The sequence below is a fragment of the Octopus sinensis genome, linkage group LG5 (assembly GCF_006345805.1).
Source record: "Octopus sinensis linkage group LG5, ASM634580v1, whole genome shotgun sequence".
In the NCBI taxonomy this organism is placed as follows: Eukaryota; Metazoa; Mollusca; class Cephalopoda; order Octopoda; family Octopodidae; genus Octopus; species Octopus sinensis.
The window spans coordinates 68,448,418-68,457,436 of NC_043001.1; positions in this window are offsets into that span (position 1 = coordinate 68,448,418).

Here is a 9,019-nt window from a genome sequence, read left to right on the forward strand (position 1 = left end):
AATAAATAATACCCAAAATTTTCCAATCTTCCGTTTTCATATATATACGAGGTAGTGCAAAAGTAGGTATACAGTCATGAAAAAAGAAAACATGTACAATACTCATTTATTTTTATCAAAAAAATTAAAAGTTAGGATAAAAGTATTATAGTTATGACAAATATATTATTATGATTATTGACTATGAACATATCAAAAATGAAGCTAACAAATTAAATGTTCTAATAATTTTAATGAATTAAGTATTATAACATTGATGTGATACTTACTGTGTAGGCTTAAAACCACGGTTAGACAGCGCTGGAGTCTTCTCTCCAGGGTACAGGCATGGGCATTTTTCGTGGAAGATCGGCAGTTTCCCATGCGACACGTCTCCCTTCTTCACTGCCATCAGTGTTATCCAAGGAAAGGGCAGGGACCAGTACGATCTGGCACCAGTGGGGTTGTACGAGTTGTCTGAACGAGGTTGTCTGCAACCTCAAACTGCCTTAGGAACTCCGGCTCCTGATTTATCCTTGGGATTTACTCCCAAGGCCTTCCTCTTAAGTGGGTATTGCCGCAAGGCAGCAGAGTTACTACTTATCGTTGCTGTCTTTAGCGAGTAAGGGCTTAATAAGCTGCATAACTAGTAAAGACAATTGGTTATATGGATGGCCGTTGGCTCTACGGAGTTCATCCGCCCTTTGACAGGTCTTGTATTTAATCCTGCAAGGTGACCAAATAGCAAGAAAAGACACCTTCCTCACAGAGCAAGCTCAATCGGGTTGTCGGTGAACGGGATCAATTTGGAAGTTAAGTATCTAGATAGTAAGTTAAAGAAAAGAAGAGAAAACAGCATGATTTCTTCAAAATGAAGTCACGCAAAGCTAGCAGAGGTTAGCTTTTGTCGTTTATGCATATAGTGATAAATATCTATGTTAGAAACAGAAACAATCTAGCGGAGAAAAAAAAAACAGATGTCCATCTAGCTGTTTGAAGATCGTCAGAGATAGTGACATAAGAACGAAGGAGAAGAGGCGAGAAAGAGAGTGAGAGGGAGAAATAGAAGGGATAAAGAAGGAGAGAAAGAGGGAGAGAGAGTGAGAGAGAGAGGAGGAGGATATTGCTCCTAACAGAAGCAAGCTGGAAGTTATAGGTATCTAGATAATGAGTTAGGGAAAAGAAGAGAAAACAGTATAATTTCTTAGCACATCGTGGACAAACTCTCAAAGGCCTATCAGGAATTCAGCCTGACAATCAGTTTGAAGAAGACCCAAGTAATGGGTCAAAGTGTCAAGCACGCCTCCACTATCACCATCAACAACTACAAACTGGGGGTAGTCCATCAATTCACCTATCTCGGCTCTACCATCGCTGATGACCTCTCCCAGGACCCTGAGCCGATCAGAAAAGCATCCTCCACATTTGCTAGGCTCACAAAGAGAGTCTGGGAAAACGAAAATCTGGCTGCAAGCACCAGTTATGAAGTCAGTTGAGGTGGACGTCCTGAGGTGGGAGGAGGTAGCAAATGATCGCCCATACTGGAAGCAATTACTGCGAAAGGGAATAAAGAGTGGAAGAAAAACAGGTACTCGCCATCACAGAAGAACTCATTCGACGGAAGGAAAAAGTCACCAGCACCGGCAGAGTTCCTTCAAATGCAGTCGCTGTATGCGTGACTTCCACTCCGTGTGGACCTGTACATCCACAACAGACGCTGCACCTCCAGCAGCAGCTGACACGATTTGTTTGGGCGTAAATCCATGGCCTCTCGAGACCGACGGTCCCTACTACTAAATGATAGTGTATATATACTTTGCACACGCTGTATATATATAATATATATATATATATATATATATATATATATATATAATATATATATATATATATATATATATATATATATCACACTGCCTCCGGTATTCGAATACTATGTCTTCCACCTTTGCAAAAGTTCTGGCTAGAGGCTAGCTTTCCAAGTTCTTTTTCAGGATTTAGAAAAACTGAAGGACTGCTGCAATAAGTGTGTGAGTCTGAGATGGGGAATATGTTGAATAAAATCATAATCAACTGATCATCTTGTATTTTCTTTTACTGAAAGCCAAGCACTCTTCAATACCCTTTCGTAAATACAAAAATATATATGTGACGAAAAATGCTATTGCACTGATTGGGGAATTCGAACTCCTTTGCTGCTGTAAACCGTAAACCTATATTAACCTCTACAATAAAATAACGCCACGACTCTTAACCGTCCAAGTTATTAAGATTAAATTACGTAGCAAATCATTACCATAAACAAAAAATATCTCTTGCATGTTGTATAGTGAAATATCAATTTATACTATTAGAGATAACTAATTGTCAAGTTCCTTGTATTGAAGAACATATACATATATACATTGTGATACTCAAAAATATATGGAAAGAAATTCCTCCATCAATGACGAATATGTGTTTTGGTTTTATGTATACACACATTGCAAGGCATGTGCAAGGTACATTCATTGCAATGTGGTATAATACTTTGTTTCTATGAGATAGATTCCCTCCGCTATGAAATCAAATCCCTCTGGTTGATGAGATGAGTAATTGTCTGATCATAATAATGCATTTAACTTAGTAAGATTAGCCTCAGAGGAAATGCTGATAGAAGGGAGGCGCGTCATGATGTATTTGGTTTTATCTATTTTTTTATTTCATTTACTGAAAAAAGCTTTACATAATCAACTGCGTGTATTGAAAAAGTCTGATATAATATATTTGATTAAAGTTTTTTTATATTTCAGATTGTCTACTCCAAATACATAGCCTAAATTTCTTTTGTTCCGTATTATAACTTTTTTCTAACTCTAGAATATTGTAAATGATATATAATATATTTTAATCTTCAGAAATAATTGGTAAATTTAAAACAATTTTTATTAACAGCTATGTAATAGTATTACCCCAAATTACAGAAAAATTAACTAAAATACAACACTATCAGCAGTGAGCCTAAATTTGTAGCAGCCAAATATTAAACGCGTACAATAGATTAAAATACATATATCATACTCTCAATGACCAGAAAGGAAAATTAGACGCTAGTCCAAACATTATATTAATCAGCTCACAATGGGCGACACTGGATTAATTAGTAAACACATTTTAAACAAGATTAATTGCAGATTTAATAAAATCACAATTGGAACAATAGAAACAGCGTAATTAACATTAGTGGTAACGGTGATTGCAAGTTTTAAGAAATCGACTTTGTTATATTCTATCTATCAGTTTCTAATTCTTTACACAGCGATGTAAAATTTGCTTAGACATATTGAACCATTAATAACACTGATATCAAAATCCTCATTATAATTATAAGGAATACGCCCAGATCAAAGAAACAAAAATGCATTCCATCCAAATGTATCTTGCAACACTGAGGCATTTATTCACGAAGGCCGTCTGTCTACAAAAGAAAAAGTTACATATTTTGTATAAACGTTCTGTTAGACTGTCATGGGGTATAGTCAAGCAAGTTAGTTCAATCCACGGCAGCAGGATTTAAACGACATGCAAAGATACATGAAGCCCAGTTACAACTACAGCCGGCTATTACCGGTAAAGGTTTTAGCTGCCAATTCTGTACACATTGTAGATCTTTAGCTGGGCTAAAAAGACACATTCGATCACAGCACCAATAACAGTTAAGCTTCGTGCAATGGCCATACTCAATAACGAGGGGACCAAAACCGTAACAGGTATTTTGTGACATATGGACATGACACCAAAAGTTCAGTTCTTGAATTTAAACATGTAGCAGTGCCCAAGAAACTTTTCCATATTACAAATACCGCATTTGCCACAACCGTTGGTATACGGTTTACACTTGGCTAAGATCTTCCAGTAAATCTTGTAGTTGACACCTTGTTCTTTTAAGAACCATACATAACTAGATAATTTGGTAGTTTTTCGTTTATTCCAGTATCTGAAGCTTAAGGTGTGATTGTTGAATCTTGCTTTGAGATTTTCTTCTGTGAGACCCACATATCTCTTAGATGAAACTGCATTATTAGCGTTCGTGGAATTTACAGTGACTTTATATATAATGGCCTCGGTGATACATGCATCATTTAGTGGGCACAAGTCTTTATCCCTGCAGGAATAGCCGGAGTAATTATGGTTTTAAAGTTTGGGGTGGAACTAAAACTAATTTTTAAAGAGTTTTCTATATTTAGGAAATATTTACCTATATTAAAAGTCACTCGGTAGTGTAGGGAATGTGAACCAGATAATTTTCCTGAGTCTATGGTTTTTCTTTATTTCTAGTTTAATAGTAGGTGTATAAGCTAGTTCCTCTTTAAATCCACTGGCTTTAAGGGCGTTGTTATATAGTGGGGCAGCATTATTAAATATGTTTATATTGGAGGAGAGGCTAGAAATTCTTCTACTAATATTCTTAACTAAATTCTTAAACACTATGGGTGGAGATGGCAAGAACCTACATTAATATAACTTAGTCTATCGGTGGGCTTTCTATAGGTTTTGTAAATATTCATTTGTATATATATATGTATATATATATATACATATATATAATATATATATATATATATATATATACATACACACACAAACACACACACACACATACATACATACACACACACACAACCACACACACACACAACACACATATATATATATATATATATATATAATATATATATATATGAATATGCATATACACATACGCAAACATATTTACAAGAATACAAGCAAATCACAACTGTGTGAAGAACGGTCGACTGAAACTCGTATGAAATTTGTGGATGTTTTCGGTTGTAATAAATAGTGTATGCACACACATAGATGCGTACACACACACACAAACAAGCAGACACGGACACACACACACCACACACACACACACACACACACACACACACACACACACACACACACACACACACGCATATTTGGAAAAAGCATTATTGAAAATAGCGATATGCATACTATTCATACACCACGAGCTGTAATTCCGTATCCCAAAGACACTTCTCCTAAAAGCAACTAGCTAAGAATGACGTCATAGATCGTCAGGCACCTGGGTTTCAACTGGATTTTGATTCCTCGGTGACGGACGCTATTTCTCATTCTGTGCTAAGTCTGAGAGTTCGTTCCAATATAAAAATTAACAAACAGCTTCTTTATATATATATATATATATGTGTGTGTGTGTGTGTGTGTGTGTGTGTGTGTGTGTGTGTGTGTGGTGTGTGTGTGTATGTGTGTCTGTCTGTCTGTCTTTCTGTCTGTCGGTATATCTAGCTATCTATATTATATTTTGTATGTGTGGATCCAGAGTTGGTAGGAGTGGGGAATTGAAAGGGGCTACATACATGCATGCATACATACATACATACATACATAAATACATACATATACATACATGCATATATACACAAAGATAGGGTGCGGTGTGTATAAATTGTCGTCTAAATTACGCAAAAATGAAAATAATACTGACTTCTTATTTTAACAGATATATTTACCAAAATTACATAAAAATATCTTGAAATACCAAAGAGTAAATTTATTCAGTAAACTCATCATTGGCTGCAACTACGGCCTCCACGACTTCGGAATCTCTTGCAACACATCTGGACAGTCTGTTGGTGAATTCTGCCATAATACTTGCCTTCAGTTCATCTTTGGTGTTACATAGTTTTGTTGATCTCTCGCCCAACTGCACCCAACACACAGTAATCGAGGGGTTGCAATCTGGGGAGTTAGATGGTCAGATCTTAGGGGTGATGTGGTTGCAGAAATTGTCTGACAGCCATAGCTGGATTCTTCTGCTTGTGTGGCATAGTGCAAAGTCATGTTGCCAGACACAGGGTCTTCCGACAGCCACCCTCTTGACCTCGGGCAGCATTACCTCTTCCAGGAACTTGATGTAGGCCTCCGTGTTCAGTATGAAGCCATGCGAAAAGATGAATGGAGGCATAACGTCACCATCACTAGTGATCACTCCAAACAACATGATGTTGATTGGTTGTTTGATTTTTATAACTCTTAGTAAATGTTTTGGGGACTGGGAAAGCCAACGGTTGTTCTGTGCGTTCAGCATCGGATCCTGGCAGAAAGTTTTCCCGTCTGAGAAAAACCAAAGCATGTTCGGTTGGAGGGGATGCTTGAGTTTGTTCAAAAAATTCGTAGGGTGGTCTTTCGTCTTGTCCTTAAATACTTGGGGATTAAAATTGACCCTTTCTCATCTTGAATGAGGAATACCGAATGTCTTCATGCACTACCTACCTGATAAGAAACTCAGACACTCACATGTTCCTGGCGATGGAACTGATTCTTGAATCTCACCAGTAAATTCCGAAGATATTTTCTTATCAAAACAATCAGAGTGACTTTTCCGATCTTCGTAATCACCATTAGACTCATCCAACTCTTTACGAATCCTCGGCCCTGTCCTCAGATTGACACCCAAACGCTCTGAAATGTTCGTATTGGAGCTTCCGGCGCGAATGCCAAGCAATACAGTATATCATTTTCAAATTTCTGCCAGCGTGAATTGCGTCATAGTGGTGTTTTTCTCAAAGACGGTGCTCAAATGTTCCTACTATACTGTGTAGTCAACAACAAAATATAAAAACAATGCGCATGCGCGAAATAAAATATATAGAATGGCGACAATTTACCCAATATGGTTCCGTATTCATTCCCACTGTGTGGCACCTTGGGCAAGAGTTTTCTACTATAACCTCGGGTCGACCAAAGCCTTGCGAGTAGAATTGGTAAACGGAAACTGAAAGAATCCTGTCGTATATATACATATTTATATATGTATGTGTTTGTGCTTATCCCCCCAACATCGCTTGGCTAACAATGCTGGTGAGTTTATGTCCCCGTACCCTATTGGTTCGGCAATACAGACCAATCGAATAACTAAAAAGCTTACAAAAAATAAGTGCTGGAGTCGAATTGGTCAACTACAATCCTTTAAGAAGGTGCCCTAGCATGGCCGAAGTCAAATAACTGAAGCAAATAAAAGAATTATATATATATATATCAATAATATTTATACTCCCAATTTGTTTTGTGCGTACCCGACGCGTGTGTCACGCTTAGGAAAAAGAAATTGTTGAAAGAAATTTTGTTGTTTAACTAAGAATTTTTCATTGAATCTCTTGTGAATTACTACTTCTCAACACCCATGCCTACTGGGCCACCGAAGCAGCAACGAAGTGAATGAGAAAATTCAGATGCTTAAATTTAAGGCGTGTGTCGAGTAAGGGAGAGAGGAAGTAAGAGAGGAAGAGAGAAAGTGAGAGGTAGTGGCTGATAGATATTTGAATTCCTATCTACGACTGAACTGAAATTAACTCCTGGTTATTAAAGGCCCAACCAAACACACACACACACACACACACACACACAAACACACACACACACACACACACACACATTTGTTTTACGTCTTCTACCCATTTGAATTCGGCCATACACCAGATAGCATGTTAAGTCTTATGTTCCGAAATTAAAATTTTGAATTTGTTTTAATTATAAAATTACACCTCAGATAAAAACATCTTTTGGCTTTCGAATACAACCTTTTCTTTCTCTTTCTATATTTTTTGTTAAGTAAGAATTTCTGTTTTGGTCAGGATCTTTCTAATTTCTTTTTTCTGGTATCAAGTAATGGACGAAAGCATTAAAAATTAAATACATAGAACTGAACAAAATAAGAAATATTAACTCTATTTTCTCACTTTCCTTAATCTTAACAAGAGCATAGTATGAGAGAAATTTGTCTGTTACTTCTAGCAAACTGAACAACAGCACAGAGTTGTTCAATTGGCTTATTTGTTGATGCTTATAAGTAAATAAAAACTAAAACACACACACACACACACACACACACACACACACACATACACACACACACACACACACATGAATATATGTGCGTGTGCGATAATAAGTGTCGCGTGGTGGAAATAAACGCAACTTTCCATTTCTATATTTTTTGTTAATTTAGAATTTCTGTTTTGGTCAGGATTTTTCCAATTTCTTTTTTCTTGTATCAAGCAATTGACGAAAGCATTAAAAAAAAGTAAATTCATAGAGCCGAACAAAATAAAAAAAAATTAATTCTATTTTTTCCCTTTACTTTTCAGCTTACAATATAATTAATTACTGTATCCTATATACTGCTTCCTTGCATATAAGGTGAGTATTTCAGAAATATTTTCACTTTTTAAACAAAAACTGTCTAATACATTCGTATATATTTTTCAATTGAAACATTCAGAATCATAATGAAGATTTATTGTTTTAATAACAAGTTTTAAAATATGGATAATCGCATGAGGGACGCAGCACGAGAGCGTCTGCATTGAAGGAGAGAACGGTTGCGCGAGGAACAGCGATTGAGACAGAGAAGAAACGAAATAAGCAAAGAAGAGAGTGAGCGTATCCTACGGCATGGGAGGGAAAGAAATCAGCAAAGGATGGAACAAATGAGCCAGGACCAAGGAGAAGTGTATTTTCAAAATAGGAGAGATAAATATCAACAGAATCGAGAACACATGAGTCAAGACCAAAGACAGCTGTACTTAGAAAGTGAGAAACAGTGCTATATTTCTTTCGGCGTATCAGCAAATCACAAAATCGCACCAGCCATCATCACCACCACCTCCAAACCCGTCATATATATATATATAATGAGGGTGATAAATTGAATATTAATTTACTTAACATCAATTTAAAACCAGTAGCCAAGCATATAGAAAAATCTGAAAAATTCAAAAAAATTTTATTACATGCGTATAAGAAGGGATGACCACTAAGTGGATATCCAATATGCTAGAAGTAGATCACCTACGATCTGGCCACAAAGAAAAGATTGTTCTGTAGCAAAATTCAGCAAGCGCCCTAATATAAGCTGGTAAGACAGACGAAAATATATAAAATAAAGAATTAATCGTAGACCGATTTCGCCATTAACGACTTTACTTACGTAACACCGTCCATGGAC